Source organism: Mustela putorius, unplaced genomic scaffold, assembly GCF_011764305.1.
Source record: "Mustela putorius furo isolate JIRA1106 unplaced genomic scaffold, ASM1176430v1.1 tig00003858_pilon_pilon_pilon, whole genome shotgun sequence".
In the NCBI taxonomy this organism is placed as follows: Eukaryota; Metazoa; Chordata; class Mammalia; order Carnivora; family Mustelidae; genus Mustela; species Mustela putorius.
Genome location: NW_025422010.1, coordinates 19,524,230 through 19,540,535, shown reverse-complemented (window position 1 = coordinate 19,540,535; position 16,306 = coordinate 19,524,230). Strand labels below are relative to the sequence as shown.

The following is a 16,306-nucleotide window of genomic DNA, read 5'->3' as shown; positions in this document are numbered from 1 at the left end:
TGGACAGCAGACTATTATAAGAATGCCCGCTGCACATCTGATGATTATGGCTGAGACATAAGATAGAGAGGTGGGAAAATAAGGAGCAGAAAAAGCACCTGTGGGATGCTCAATCGTGACTGAAATGCTTTGGGACTAACTTTTTTCTAGCGGAGCATTTCATTTCTCTCGTGTCTGTGAAGGAGTCGAGTTGCAAAGCCCTATGTGCTGCTTCTGAGAAATGAGATTTCTTCTTCTTTTTTTTTTAAATTTAATTTATTTATTTGTTGGAGAGAGAGAGAGAGAGAGAGAGAGAGAACACACAAGCTGGGGGAGCAGCAGGCAGAGGGAGAGAGAGAAGCAGGACTCCACCCCAGGACCCTGGGATCATGACCTGAGCCAAAGGCAGATGCTTAACTGACTGAGCCACGCAGGTGTCCCGAGAAAGGAGATTTCTTAATTTAACCTAATGAAATAATCATTTAAGGTCATACCTTTAGTCATCTCTATGTTTGTTGGTTGATTTTTTTTCTCCTCAGAAAACAAAACCAAACATTTTTCTTCAAAAACAACATTTCACAGTAATATTTTCACCTCCATAGATCTGCTTTTTAGCTGCAGTAATAATTCTAATTATAGTAAAATGTAAAGAGTGGTTGAGAGACTGACTTCCAGCATGACGGAATGAGGAGGTTGACAAATCCTCCTCCCCAAAAGTAACTGGACAGCTGGAAAAAGATTGTAAAAATATCCATTTCAGCTCTCTAAAAATTGACAAAAGGCATACAACAAACTGAGAAAGCAAGCATTTGTTCATGAAAACTGCAAAACTTTGGGTAGGAACAACATGAGCCTGTGGTGGTCTTCTCTCAGGTCGTTCCCGTTCGCTCCTCCCCAGCTCTGTCAGTGTGATATTTCAACCAGATGGGGCAGGCTGTGAAAACCAGCAGCCTTCTTGCTGCTGCTTCCAGAATACTCTATTTGGCATATTTTTAGTTAAATCCGCCATTGTCAGTGGTAACTCGGTAAGAAGAGCCAGTAACTCCACCATCTTGAGTTTCCAGTCCTCTTGGGGGCAAGCAATGGACCAGTGGTCTAGCTGAGGACTAAATAGGTAGGTGGGGGAGGTGAGACAGCCAGCAGGGGTTTGATAGCTCTTCATGTGTCCCAGATTGACCGTAGTCTGTGTGCACGAGCGGCAGAGATGGAGTGTGCCCAAAACACCCACATGTCCCTGGCCAGCAGAGCCTGCATGCACACGCAGGAGATGGGAGAGAGCCAGCAAAAGCTGGGGCAGACATGAAAAACTTCAGCCTGAAGTTTCAGTGTGCTCCCCAGCCCACACACAGTCAGAAGCAGAGAGAACAAGCCTTTCTGGCTGAAAGTGTTTGAACAAAACCTCCAACTAGTCTTTGCTCAAACACTAAGCTATGCAGACATGGGGATGACTTCTAGAAAGCCAGAAAAAGCTTAAAAATAAAAAGAAGGAGAAAAAAAAAAACTGAGTAAAGGACATTAGCAACTCTACCTTATATGGGAGACTAATTTCATAGACTTAGTCCAGGGAAATTACTAAACAAGCAAAATAATAATACCAATGACGATACACTGAGAAAAGTCAGAATCCAAAGTTGCTATCCTTTATTATCTAAAATGTCCAATATTCAAAAGCAAAAAAGTTAGGGGTATTCAAAGAAACAAGAAAGCATGATCCATATACAGGAAAAAAGCAATTAATAGGACCTATGTCTAAGTGTCCTCCGATGTAGGACTTAGCAGAAAAAGACTGCAAAGCAGATATTTACACTTAGAAATCTAAATTAAAAGAAAGACTCAATGAATACAGGCTCTCAATAAAGAGCTAGAGATGATTAAAAAAAAAAAGAGAGAGAGAGAGAGAGCCCCAAGTAGAAATTCTGGAGTTGAGAAATACAATAACTAAAATGAAATGAAATGAAAAAGTCTGTGGAGGTACTCAATAACAGATTTATTTATTTTTTAAATATATATATTTTTAAATATTTTATTTATTTATTTGAGAGAGACAGAGAACATGAGACAGGAGAAGGTCAGAGGGAGAAACTGACTCCCTGCAGAGCTGGGAGCCTGATGTGGGACTCGATCCTGGAACTCTGGGATCATGACCTGAGCTGAAGACAGTTGCTTAAACAACTGAGTCACCCAGGCACCCTCAATAACAGATTTAAATGGCAGAAGGAAAAATACGTGACGCAAAAATATGTGGAGCAAAATACATTATTCAATCTAAGAGCAAAGATTTTTTAGTAATTGAAGAATTATGAACAGAAGTTCAGAGACCTGTGAGACCGTATCAAGCATATCAACATATATGTTATGAGAGTTCCAGAGGAAAAGAAAACTGGTGTAGAAAAAAAAAATATGATCAGTGGATGACTTATCAAAAACTATGGAAGCTCAAAGGCAATAGGATAACATATCCAACACACTGAAAGAAAAAATCTGTCAACCAGGAATTCTACATACAGCAAAACTGTCCTTCAAATATGAATGAGAAATCAAGACATTCCCAGGTAAAGACTAAGAGATTTATTGCTAGCTGCTGTATCAGTAGTTATATTAAATGTGAGCAGACTAATTATCGCACTCAAAAAGCAAAGATTGTCAGACTTGATAAAAAAGCAAGATGCACCTGTATGCTGTCTGCCAAAGACACACCTTAGATTCAAAGACATAAATAGGATAAAAGTAAAAGGCTAGAAAATCATAACCATGCAAACAGTAGCTTATTAGCAAGCTAGCTGGAGTGACTATATTAAAATCAGACAAAATAGACTTTATGACAAGAAATATTACTAGGGAAAAACAAAGACATTTATTAATTATAAAAGCATTGGTACACTAGAAAGAAATGATAGTTCTAAATGTATGCACCTAACAACAGCACCCCACATATGTGAAGCAAAAGCAAAAAGTCACAAAATAGAAAGGAGAAATAAATTATTCAACAATAATAGAGATGCCAATCCTGCACTCTCAAAGGTGGTTGAAAAGCAAGGATATAGAATCTACAGATGACTTGAACAATACTATCAACCAGCTTGTCATAACGAACATATGCTACTCTACCCATTGACTGCAGAGAACACATTCTTCTCAAACACACGTGACACTTTCTTCAGGATAGATGTTATGCTGGGTCACAGAACAAGCCTCAGTAAATTTAAAAAGACTGAAATCATGTAGACTGTGTTCTTTGGCCACAGTAGAATTATATCAGAAATTTACAACAGAATAAAAATCTAGGAAAATACCCTATTTATTTGGAAATTAAATAACATACCTCTAAGTAGCTCATGGGGCAAAGATGACATCACAAGGGAAAATAAAAGTATTTTGAACCAAATGAAAATAAACCCACACAATATGTCAACACTTATGGGCTACAATTATAAAGTATTACTCAGAGGGAAATTCATAGCTATAAACACCCCTATCAGAAAAAAGAAAAGTCTCAAATTGTAATCTGAGCTTCTACCTTAAGAAACTAGAAAAAGAGCAAATTAAACCCATAGCAAGCAGTAGGAAGGATATGTTGAAGTTTAAAGTAGAAATTAGGGACACTTGTGTGGCTCAGTGGGTTAAGCCTCTGCCTTTGGCTCAGGTCATGATCTCAGGGTCCTGGGATCGAACCTCACATCGGGCTCTCTGCTCAGTAGAGAGCCTGCTTCCCCTTCTCTCTGCCTGCCTTTCTGCCTATTTGATTTCTCTCTCTGTGTCAAATAAACAAATAAAAATATTTTTTAAAAATTAAAAAGTAGAAATTAATGAAATACAAAACAGAAAAACAAGGAAAATCAGTGTTGGTTCCCTGAAAACAGCAACAAAATTGATTTTTTATTATTTATTATTTATTATGAGTAACTTTCTTCATTCACATTATGCCAGCAAATGAGACAATTTAGAGCAATGGACAAATTCCTAGAAAGGTACAAACTAGGAAAATTGACTCAAGAATAAATAGAAAATCCAAATAAACTCCTCTAAACAAGTAAATAAATGTAAGTAGTAATTAAAAATCTTTCCACAAAGAAGAGCTCGGACCCAAGAGACTTTACTGATGAATTCTATCAAATATTTTTAAATGAAATATTTTTTCTTTACAAATTCTTTTAGAAAGCAGAGGAAAGAGAATATCACCCAATTTATTCTATAAGGTGAGTTACCTGGATACTAAAGCCAGACAAAAGAAAATAATAAGAAAACTATAGACCAATATTCTTCATGAACACAGATCTTGAGCAAAATAGTAACAAGCCAAATATGACAACATATAAAAATAATTTTATACCATGATCAAGTGATACTTATCAGGAATACAAAGTTGGTTTAACAAATAAAAATTAATATAATACATTATATTTATAGAATAAAGATTTTTAAAAGCAGCCACGTCAATAGGTGCAGAAAAATCACTTAATAAAATCCTATGTCCATTCATGATAAAAACTTGGAACACACTAGTAATAGAAGGGAATCTTCTTAACCTGATAAAAGGCATATGTGAAAAATCTATTGTTAACATTACAGCAAATGGTGAAAGACTTTCCCTCTAAGATTGGGAACAGCACACTTCTATTGAGCAGGGCAATAAGACCAAAAAAAAAAAAAAGGGGGTAGCCAGCTTAGAAAGAAAGAAATTAAATTATATTCACAGATGACATTCTCCTGTATGTAGAAAATCCTAAGAAATTAGAAAAACATTAGTTGAACTAATAAAAAATTTATCAAAGTCTCAGGATACAAGATCAATGTACAAAAATCAGTTGTAGTTTTATGTATTAGTAATGAACAGTCATGTTCGTAAAAATGGAATTAGGAAAACAAGTCCATTTATAATAGCATTACAAATAATACGTAGGGACTTAACAAAGAAGTTCAAGACTGAAAACTGTAAAATCTCTCTAAGAGAAATGTAAGAAGATCTCAATAAATGGAGAGACTCAATGTTGGTAAGATGGAAGTTCTTCCCAAGTCGATCAATAGATTCAATGTAATTCCTATCAAAATCCCAGAAATCACTTTTTTATGAATTCACAAACTGATCCTAAAGTGTATTTGGAGATGCAATAGCCAAAACAGTTTTGAAAAAGAAAACGTTGGGGTGGAAAACTCACTGTAAAGCTAGAATCATCCAGACATTATGGTATTGGTATAAGGAGAGGAATTTATAGTCTGTTGACTTTCAGTATGGGTGCCAAGGCAATTGAACAGGGAAAGGATTTTCTTATAACAAATGGTGCTGGAAAAATCAAATATCTATATGCCAAAAAAAGGTACTTAGACCCTCATCTCACATCATCAACTCAGCCATGGATCTTGAACCTAAAAGTAGGCACTAAAACTAGAAAACTCTTAGAAGAAAACACAGGAAATGTAACTGACCTTGGTTTAAGCCAAGAGTTCTTAGATATGACACCAAAAGCATAAGCCACAAAGTAATTGATAAATTAGACTTCTTTGAAATTAAAATATTTTATAATCAAATTAATGGTCAAAAGACACTGTTAAGAAAATGAAAAGACATAGCCTCGGAGAAAAGATTTATAAATTATATATCTGATTAAGGACTTGTTTCTGAAATGTCTAAAGAATTCTTTTTTTTTTTTAAAGATTTTATTTATTCATTTGACAGAAATCACAAGCAGGCAGAGAGGCAAGGAAGCAGGCTCCCTGCTGAGCAGAGAGCCCGATGCAGGGCTCAATCCCAGGACCCTGTAACCATGACCCGGGCCGAAGGCAGAGGCTTTAACCCACTGAGCCACACAGGCGCCCCTGTCTAAGGAATTTTTACACTTTAATGAGACTACATAAAACCCAATTAAAAAGTGATCAGGGGCACCTTGGTGGCACATTTGGTTAGACGTCCAATTCTTGGTTTCGGCTCAGGTTGTGATCTCAGGATCATGAGATCGAGCCCCTTACCAGGCTCCCTGGTCATTTTGGAGTCTGCTTAAGACTCAGTCCCTTTCTCCCACTGCCCATCTTCCCTGCACATTCTCTTTCTCTCTCTCTCAAATAAATAAATCTTTTTTAAAAAATAAAAAACAAAAAAATGGTCAAAAGAGGTTGACTCCTTTGACCACTTTTTTGTTCTATATATATATGTATGTGTGTAATGGGATATTACTCAGGCATAAAAAATGATATCTTGCCACTTACAATAATGTGGTTGGAGCTGGAGAGTATGATGCTGAAGAGGAAGACAGATACAATATGATTTGTTTATGATTATTATTATCTATGAAATCTTTATGATTTCACACATACGTGAAATTTAAGAAAACAAATGAGAAAATGGGAAAATAGAGAGAAAGGCAAACCAAGAAACAGACTCTTACCTATAGAGAACAAACTGATGGTTACTAGGGGCGAGGTGAAAGGGGATTGGGTGAACTAGGTGATGGGGATTAAGGAGTGAACGTGCTGTTATAAGCACCAGGTGATGTACGGAAGTGCTGAGTCACTATACTGTATATCTGAAACTAACATTACACGCTACAGTAACTAATTGGAATCTAAAAAAAAAAAAGTTAAATGTAAGAAAAAAAAAGGAAAAAAGATGTGAGTAGACATTTTACCAAAGAAGATATTTGATTGGTTCATCAAGTCCATGAAAAGGAGCTCATTGTCATTAGTTATCAGGAAAATGCAGATTAAAAAACCATGACAAGATACCACGACACACTCACTCAGATGGCTATAATAAAAAAATATAGATGACATCCAGTGCTGACAAGGATGTGGGGAAACTGGGACCCTCACAAATTACTGATCAGGATGTAAAATGGTATAGCCACTTTAGAAAACCATCTTGCTAGTTTCTTACAATGTTAAACATAAACCAACTCTACAACTCAGCAGTTCTGTTCCTAGAAATCTACCCAAGAGAAATGAAAACAAAGAGACTTTAACACGAATGCTCAGAACGACCTTGTTCATAGTAGTAGCTCCAAACTGAACACAATCTTAGTGTCCATCAGCTGGGGAATGTGTGCAGAGGATTTGCTGCATACATGTGATGGGATACTATTTGGTGATAAAGAGGAATGGGCTGTTAATACATTCGTATGCCACGGATGAATCTCAAGAACGTTATGGCCAATGAAAGAAGCAGGTCACAAAAAAATACATATAGTATGATACCATTTCTGTGAAATTTCTGAAAAAGGCAAATGTAGAGAGAGAGCACAGTGATGGTTTCTTGGAGCAGAGATTGACTAAAATAGGCTCAAGGAAGTTTTTTTTTTTTGGTAATGGAAATGTTGTAAAACTGGGTTGTGGTGATGGTTGCACCATCATTTCAATTAATTTCTTTAATGTGTTCATTAAAGATCATTGAATTTTACATTTACAGTGGCATGTGAACCATCCCTCATGTGAACCATCCCTCAAAGCTACAAAATGCTCAAAGAATAGGGCTTAAATCTTGTCTTTTAGGACTAGGGAGGATATTTTTCCTATGTGTATGGCTTTGCCTATTTGGCCACTACTTTAATGAGCCTCCTTTTTATTTATTTTGTTTTTTCTTTTCCTCTTAAACTCGGATGGCTCTGTAGTTGATTCAGAAGTGGAAAGATTTTTAATTGGCTGCTGTGGTTTGATGCTAATCCTCCCGAAATGTGGAAGATTGGATTAGATGAGCCACTAAGGTCTTTTCCAGCCCCAGTATATCAAGCACTCTCTCTTTTTCTCCCTCCCCTCCTTCTCCTTTATCTTTTCTGTTTGAAAATAAGCTCTGTTATCCTCAGTGGCAGAATATTTACCCCTTCCTTGGGCCACCTACACATCAAAATGTGCTGACATTTGAAATACAACATAATTATACTTAGCAATACATTTCCCCATGACGTCATTGTGACTCTACTGAGTGCCAGCATATTCGGAAAGTGACTCAGAAGGATGTTCCATTGGCCCCAGAGGAGAATTTGGATTCTGTGGAAAAACTCAAAGATACTCAGAAAGAGAGGTCATTCAGAAGGGTACCTTCTTTCTTGCTCCAGATGGATCCATTCTCTGGTATTTTCTTGGGAGTTGTCACATGAACTTCCATCACTTCCAAGGCATCCATGCTTCTTTCCAGTCCTTATCTTAGTATCTTTGAATCTGAGAAAGCTCAGCGTGGGAAAAAAGTGCCCCTGAGTCACTTTATATTGTTACCACTGTTATTATTGTTTTTTTTTAATCTGTGAATTTAAGAAACATTCTAAAAAGCAAAAAATAACAGAATATTTAGCAACTTTTTATATTCCTCCCTTCAGTTTGATAAATTTGGGTGTGTGAAATATAACTTCATCTTCATAAAATCTTGGACTCCCTTCCCATTTGTGAGCCATTGGTATAAGAAAAAGTGAGTGAATTTAAGAGGAAAGCAATGAAATGTTTACATATACAAGGAAGGTGTGGTATGCTAATGGGTTTTTCTAGCAAACTTAAGTTCTTGTGTGAGAATTTTTTCTTGATCAAATAGTGTCTTGTCTCACCCTTGTTAACTTCAAGCTGGCTGGTGTTGTCAGCAACCATTGGGAAGAAGTGGTTGAGGCCAGTGTGAGTTTATGTTGAGGATGAGCCAGAAGAGGAGAGGCATTCCCAGATAGCAGTTCTGGCCCTCTAGGGTCCTTAGAATCAGTGTTTACTCCCCAATTCAAAGCTGCCTCCATAAGACTGCTTTTTTCCTTTAAGCTAATGCCATAGTTGCTGCCGCCATTTTGTCCTGAGTCAGTGGTAAACAAGCAAGCCAAGTCTTATTTAGTTTGTTCTCCTGCTGGCCCTGGGAAAGATTTTCCTATAGCTTGCCTAGGATGTGTCTCTTGAATTGGTTTGGTTTTCTGATTGACAGAGTCTCAGCATTCATGTGCAAGGGCTGGGATGAGGGCAGCCCTCGCTCAAGGCCATGCAGCGTGGGGTCGGCATCCGAGAATAACCGGTGCCTCCTTACCCGTTGCATCCTAGGTGCCTTGCTTGCCTCCCCTGGTCCCTTCCCTGACACTGTGTCATGATTTACTGCCTGCCTAAAACAGCTGTTAATTCCATGGGATATTAAGGTACACTAGATTCTTAAAAGAGTTTAGGTGGTATTGTTTTTTAAGATTTTATTTTTAAGCAATTTCTACACCTAACATGGGGCTCAGACACAACCCTGAGATTAAGAGTCACATGTTCCATGGACGGAGCCAGCCAGGTGCCCCTAAATGGAAAACTTTAAATTTTTTTTTAATTAATCTCTGCACACAATGTCAGACTTGAGCTCAGATGATACTTGATCGAGAATTGCATGTGCTACTGACCGAGCCAGCCATCTCCCTCTGGGTGGTATGAAAAGTGCCTTATATCAAAGTGCATGGTCTCTCTTTGGCTTCATTCTGGACATGATTCTACCAGTCAACATTGATTACAGAAACCTTTGGAGCCTGGGGTGGAAGAAGTACATTAGTGTATGTGTAGTATATGTATGTAGTATATACTGTATGTGTAGTGCTTGCCAAAGGCATCTTATGATCCAGAGGAGGAGGTAAGAGTGACAAGGGTAAGACTACTAGAGGACATTGCTGACAGGATGGTATGACTTCAGGAACTGGGAAAAGGGAAGCTGTGTGTAGACTGATGCAGTGGAGAGATCAAACAGGCCCTATAAGCCCATCTTGCCTGGGAGAAGGGAAGATGGAGGGATGGCCTTCTGGGTCAAGTGGCAGGGGCCCCGAGGTGGGATGTGCAGGAGGGGAACTGTGAGGAAATACATTTGACCAGAGGAGGGGAGCTGTGAGGGGAAATTGGGCCTCGAAGAGACAGATTAGGGAACCCTAAAAGCCAGGCCCCAGAGACCACTGTGAACTTCTCAATGAGAACGACTAAAGGCAAATCACATTGGAAATGAGTTCCAAGCATTTAGAAGGGAGGCGAATCAATGTCGTGAGTGATGGCAATAAAGGTGAAAGGTCAACTTGACTGATGACTGATCGTCTGAAGCAAAATAAATTGTAATTATTTAATCTATCATCTAAGTGTTGTGTGATGTGGTTAAGGAATGAGATAACCAAGACTCAGATCTGTTAAAGCAGTGAGGGGTGTGTGACAATTGTCTGGGTCTGGGGAAGATCACAAACGGCTCCAAAGTTTGTGGCTCAGGACATGAGAAATCCATGGCATCACAGACAGAAATGGGTGGTGGGGGTGGGTTATGAAAGAGCATGGTTGGGGAGGAAAGCTGGTGAAATATGTTTTAGATATGTATGGAGAGAAAACATCTAAGTGGAGCTGTTGTGCGTTGGAAACAGGTGAAATGCAGGGGAGAACTCAGGGCTTCACGTGTCTGGTTGGGCTTCACCTAGAGCAGTGGAGTTGGCATCAGGAGCTTGAAGAAGTAGCTGAGCTCACTGAGGGAGTGAGAGAGTTTGGGTGGAGCAGAGCAAAGGCCTAGGACTTTGCTTGGGAGACACTTCAATGCCAGAGATCAATAATGTGCAGGAGAGAGAAGTGATAGCCGAGGGGAGCCCCAAAAGTTCCATGTGGGGAAGTCTCAGGAAGAGTTTAAAGGAGTAAAACAAAGCACCACCAAGAAACCAGAAAGATCCAGATCGAGAAAAGACTAGACCAAGGACATCACTAGCCTTTAGTAGAAGGGCAGGTTGGACGGGGGTGGAAGATGGATCATAAGTATCCAAGAATACACAAGACACAGGAAGGAGCTTGTGACTGGTGGTGGTCAGGGGGATGACCAGATCTAGTGAAAGTAATTTCTTTTCTGGGGAAACAAGGACTTAGGCATGCTTGAAACCAGAAAAGAACACACCATATGCAGAAATTTGGAAATGCTGAAGAACGAGGGAAGTTGGGAGAACAGGCTTCAGTGGGATATGGGAGGGGGACAGGGACTAGCTTCAGAGAAAACAGCCTTTTCCCGGAGCCTCAGTTAGAAGGGCTGTGATAGATGGGAATGAGGCTTTCCCAAGAGATGTGTGGTAGGGGATTGGAATTTCAGAGGAACAAGGGAAGACCGCTCACTGTTTGGCTTTGTCCAGCTGATCAGAAATACTATGACTCAAGTGAGTTCTGACAGTGTTGGTGTATCTAATATTTAAGACTAAATGCTGGGGCGCATGGGTGGCTCAGTGGGTTAAGCCTCTGCCTTCGGCTCAGGTCGTGATCCCAGGGTCCTGGGATTGAGCCCAAATCGGGCTTTCTGCTTGGCAGGGGGCCTGCTTCCCCCCCCCCCCTCTCTGGCTGCCTCTCTGCCTACTTGTGTTCTCTCTCTGTGTGTCTAATAAATAAATAAAATCATTAAAAAAAAAAAAAAAGACTGGGGCGCCTGGGTGGCTCAGGTTTGGTTAAGCCGCTGCCTTCGGCTCAGGTTATGATCTCAGGGTCCTGGGATCGAGTCCCACATCGGGCTCTCTGCTCAGCAGGGGGCCTGCTTCTCTTCCTCTCTCTGTGATCTCTTCCCTTCCTCTCTCCTACTGTGATCTCTCTCTGTCAAATAAATAAATAAAATCTTAAAAAAAAAAAAAGACTAAATGCTGATGACATGTATATTCAATTGTAGGGTTATATATAATGATGATGTGCCAGGAGCCAGATCATTGATTAAACATGCCTTCTTAATAAAGCATTTACTAGTCCTTAATAGAATCCATTTGAAATCAAGTAGGAAACCACTTAGCAATCAGACCTTCCATCCTCATCGCAAAGTCTTCCCTCTCTCATGGAAGATGATGTGTAAATGCTACTGATGGTTAATTGGAATGTTTGTCCCCATTTTTATTTAGAGTTTTGAGTCAAAATCCATGCTTATACAATGGGGTTTCCTTTCCCATTGCTGCTTAGGAAGATGCTTCTTTCCCAGTTTGGGTAGGGACATGGTCCCATGTAAGTCTTGAAGCCTAGAGTGTGTAGTGGGCACAGAGTGAGGCAGGCAGACAAAGATCAAGGAAAAATATATTGCAAAGTTAGAGAATTCTAGAACTACACTCAGCGTTTTGAGATAAAAACAGAATATCTGAGATAATGTATATGAAGGTAGCTGGGGAGGGACAATGTGCTGTGCAAACACAGAGCATTATTACGTAGAGCGATACGAACCTGGACCAAGACTTCATTTTGATGTAGCTTTGAGGCGCAGGTCTGCTATCTTCTAGACGAGTGCTTCGTTTTCTCATCTGTAAGCACAAGTAATAATAATGTGTGCTGTACTGAGAGGACTGAATAATATTGACACAGCCCTAAAAGAGTGAGTGCCGGCCATGGGCAGGTCCTCCCTGGCAGTGTCAACTACTAGTTTAATTCTTCCCCCAACTTAACCAGTGATTTCTGGAGTCTGAGTCTGTCGTTTGTATTCTGCCGTTCTAGGTAAGTGAATTTAGCTGTGGGCAACCCACTGTAGACGCTACTGGGGATTCAGCAAGCAGGACAACAGGGTCTCTCACACATGTTTAATCAGACATTGTCTAACAAAAGAAGCAATGGATGCACCATTCACAATGTTTTTAAACCTATATAAAGAGTCATTGATTCAGAACAGTTGCTAGGCCTGTGAAAATGTGTGTTTGTTGGTTTCCATGGAGACCACCCTGCTGGCTGTTCACTGATGGCGCCTTAATTATACGGTGGGATTGCCAGGGAGCCTTCACAGCTGTCTCTGAAACAACATCTCCTTGTGTAGTAACAAGACCACCATCCTGAACTGTGTTTCCCACATCGGAGTTGCTCTTAAAAGAGGTGAGAAGACTCTGCTGGTAACTTTCGGTCTCCAGTTGATTTAGCATTGCGAAGGTCTCTTTAAGTGGGTAGGAAGTTTTCTGACTTCTGACTGCCTTTTTCTTTTTTTAAAGATTTTATTTATTTGAGAGAGTATTAGTGAGAGAGCACAAGCAGGGGGAGCAGCAGAGAGAGAGGGAGCAGCAGACTTCCCACTGAGCAGAGAGCCTGATGCAGAACTCGATTCCAGGACCCTGGGATCATGACCCGAGCCGAAGGCAGACACTTAACCAGCAGAGCCGCCCAGGTGCCCCTTGACTGCCTATCTTTCTGGCTGTTTTGCCAGATCTTGGGGGCATGGCCTAATGTCTTTCTTTCTTTGATGACATGTCGACATTTCTCTTGATCAAGATATTGAACCAAGGAGTCTTGGCTATGTCAGTTTAATAGATAAAATTAAGCCTGTTTTACATAGAGGATGATTTTATAAAAGCGTTGTCAACAGATACTGTTGGGGTTCGATGTTTAGAATTTTAAAACGTCTCTAAGACTGTTGATGAAACTCTTGCTGTTTCTGGTATAATATTTTTTTTTTTTTAAGAAGAAGGAGCACCTTAGTGTCTTTTAAAATGAAATCATGAAAATTTTATGTCTTCTAAATAACATAATTTTTTTTTACTCTTCACTTAAATTGTTTAGATGTGTTTGTACAGAAGTTTCAAGGCTTGCTCTGAATCCTGTCTTGAGCTTCTGAGGAGGTAACAAGTAAATACATCTTTCAGGTTCAGGAATCAAGACTTCCTAGGTTCTATGTCTGGTATGCATGTTTATACACACACACACACACACACACACAGAACAGACCATGAGAAAGTCCTGGGAGTAGAGTTACTGTGCCCATCATGTTTTGCTCTCACTAGGTCGCCTGTGCTGAACAAGATGTTAATTCTCTTCCTCCTTCTCCTTCCTACTCTGTTGCTACTGTTACTCCCCCCTACCCCAGTTTTATTGAGATGTAATTGACATATAACATTGAATTAGCTTAAGGCTCTCCGCATAATGATTTGATATTTGTATATATTGTGAAACGATCACTCTATTAAGTTCAGTTAACATCCACCACCTCACATAGTTACAGCCAAGTAAGGAGTGCCTCATGAATTTGCATGACATCCTTGTGGGGAGGGGCATGCTAATTTTCTCAGTATTGTTCTAATTTTAGTGTATATGCTGCCAAAGTAGGCACAGTTACTTCCTTGCCTTTATTATCCTCATCATTCTTGTCATCCTCACTGTCTGTTGGGCGTAGAGAGCCCATCACTGTCTTCTCCCACTTGTGCTTGGGGAAAGGGAATCGGGGGAAGTGGAGGCTCCCCCATAACCCCCCTCAGTTCCCCATTGGGATTTCTTCTCTCTCCTCAGCCTAAGACTCCCCGTCTTCCCATAACCTTGGAAAGCTTACGTGGAGGGGTCACTTTCCATGTGGCTGTTTGTATTCCTTGTGTCTTCCTCCTTCGGTGGTTATTCAGCACCGTAACGCCTCAGGAATGGTCCGATGAAAATAAACGATTAAACCCAATGAAGCTCTGCTCTAAAGTGACTTTTATGTGGAAAGAGTGTGCTCAAAAGTCTAATTATGGCTATGACCTAATTAAATCCTTTTTCTTTTCCACAGTTTAAGCCACTATGGCAATGAGAATAGCTTCTCATGGAAAATTAAAACCTAGGGGCAGCGCCTGATTTCCTTTACAGTCTCTAGCCAGGCAACAAAAACAGCTTGTGGATGTCTTTCCATGACATCACTGTCGAAGTGACAGGAACTTGAAGTGGCAAGTTCGGGAGCTGCCTTGTTATTGTTGAGCTGTATGGAAACAGCGAAGAATTTAGTTATCTGGGAATTCTTCCTTTTGTGAATAAGGTTTTCCCAGAGGGCACATGGGAGGGGAATTACAGTTGTGGATTAAAGAAAAAAAATTAAATTCCATTTCCCATTGTCAAAATAATTCATAGGGGAGGGAGTGATGCTAACGGACATTTTGCTATTTTGGATAAGTTTGTTCTTTTCTTGTTTCCAATTAAGCACTCGTAATTCTTTTCTGGGCTATTTTTAGTGCCATTGACCACCACAATGTTCTCTGCTGCAAAAATATGATAACAATGCTGGCTTTCACAACTTTTGACCTGAATGAATTTGCAGCAGTTCATTTACTAAGGAAATACCCTGAATTTCTATAAATTTCCTGGCTCCAAGGCTTATATGTCATTTAAAATAACCAAAATTAAAGTGATTTTTGCAACACAAAGGCCAGTTAGCTGGGGACATTGACAAGGCGCCTGTCGGAGGATCCACTGATGTGTGCTTAGTTCACTGGAAGATAGTAAACTCGAAAATGAGTGCCAAGCGAATGCCTCAGTATGCTGATCTTGTACACATCTTTGCAGGTTTGTGCACCCCCGTCAGACATAGAGAATGATAGAAATCTGCAGGTATTTCTCAAGTACCTCCCATCGCCCCCAGTAACATTCTTGTGGTGCACATCTGTCTTTGTTGGTTCCCTCCAGAGACTCTCTCTCTGTATCACTAAAACCAGGTTCCACAAGGTGTGGCCAAGCCCAGGGTCATCTGCAAAGAGCTCCCCCGACCCGGTCCTTGCCCAGAGCAAACCAGAGGGCAGGCGGGGGACAGAAGTGAGTGGCCTGTACCGAGGGAGAATGAGCGGCCATAATCAGAGCTGGTCAAATGAAACTGATCTTGGGAAATCCCAAGGAGCAGACGTTCATTATGGGGTTGCTGAGGTTTGACACATGATGGAAAGGAATGAGCCGTGGATGTGAAAGACATTTAGTGATGTTTTGCTTACACGCAAGCAAGTGTGTCTGACTATACGGCCAGGCCAGGCAGCTAAGTGCAAGCAGGTTGTGTGTGTTTCAACGACTCTAGAAGGGCCAGCCAGTCAGTGAAATAGGCAGCAAGGAACGGTTTTTTTCAGTCAAAGAAATCTCCTGGTACCTTATAAACACAAGGAGCGTTAGACTGTGTGTGTTCATTTTATCGTTTCTGCGCCTCTCTGAGGGGTGTTGATGGGGGGAGGTGGTGAGGGGAACAGGATCTCCCTGGTGACACCTCACGTCTGTCATCTCATCCTGTGACTTCTGGGGGTTTGGGGGCAGGCTCCTGTTGCAGCCCCCATCCACCCCTGTCTCCGAGGGAAGTTCTATCTTGTTTCTTCCCTGCCTCACCTCGGGCATTCATTATTCCCTTGTTGTGGCTTTGTGTGTTCCCTGCACGATTTTCCAGGCGCGTGCCATGTGTGGCCCAGAACGTGGTAGGTGATTGGTCAGGAGTTGATAAATAAGATACCCTCCACTTCCTCTCCCCTCCATGTCAGGAGAAGAAAAATACAGGCAAGGATCAGGCTGATTAGAAAAATCATAATAATTGGGTCTCTCCTTCCCAGCCAGCCACCTGGGTGTCAGCCTGCGAGCCCGGGGGAGGCAAGGACATCTTACTCAAGGTTATAGCCTGGACACCTGCTGGCGTGCCCAGCTCCCCATAAACAGGCCTGAGTGATGCTCAAGGGTCGATGAGTTCCCAGAC

The 16,306-nt window shown here is 40.7% G+C and overlaps 1 protein-coding gene and 1 non-coding gene across 6 annotated transcripts in view; one reads left to right on the top strand and one right to left on the bottom strand.

The window, feature by feature from the left end:
- Window positions 1–16,306, top strand: part of TMEM241 (transmembrane protein 241) — a 111,070-nt gene that overhangs the window by 70,643 nt on the left and 24,121 nt on the right. The gene's annotated exons all lie outside the window — the stretch shown is intronic.
- LOC123387683 lies at window positions 13,847–13,954 on the bottom strand. The gene has a single exon (XR_006602194.1). It is a non-coding gene; the product is annotated as a U6 spliceosomal RNA (small nuclear RNA).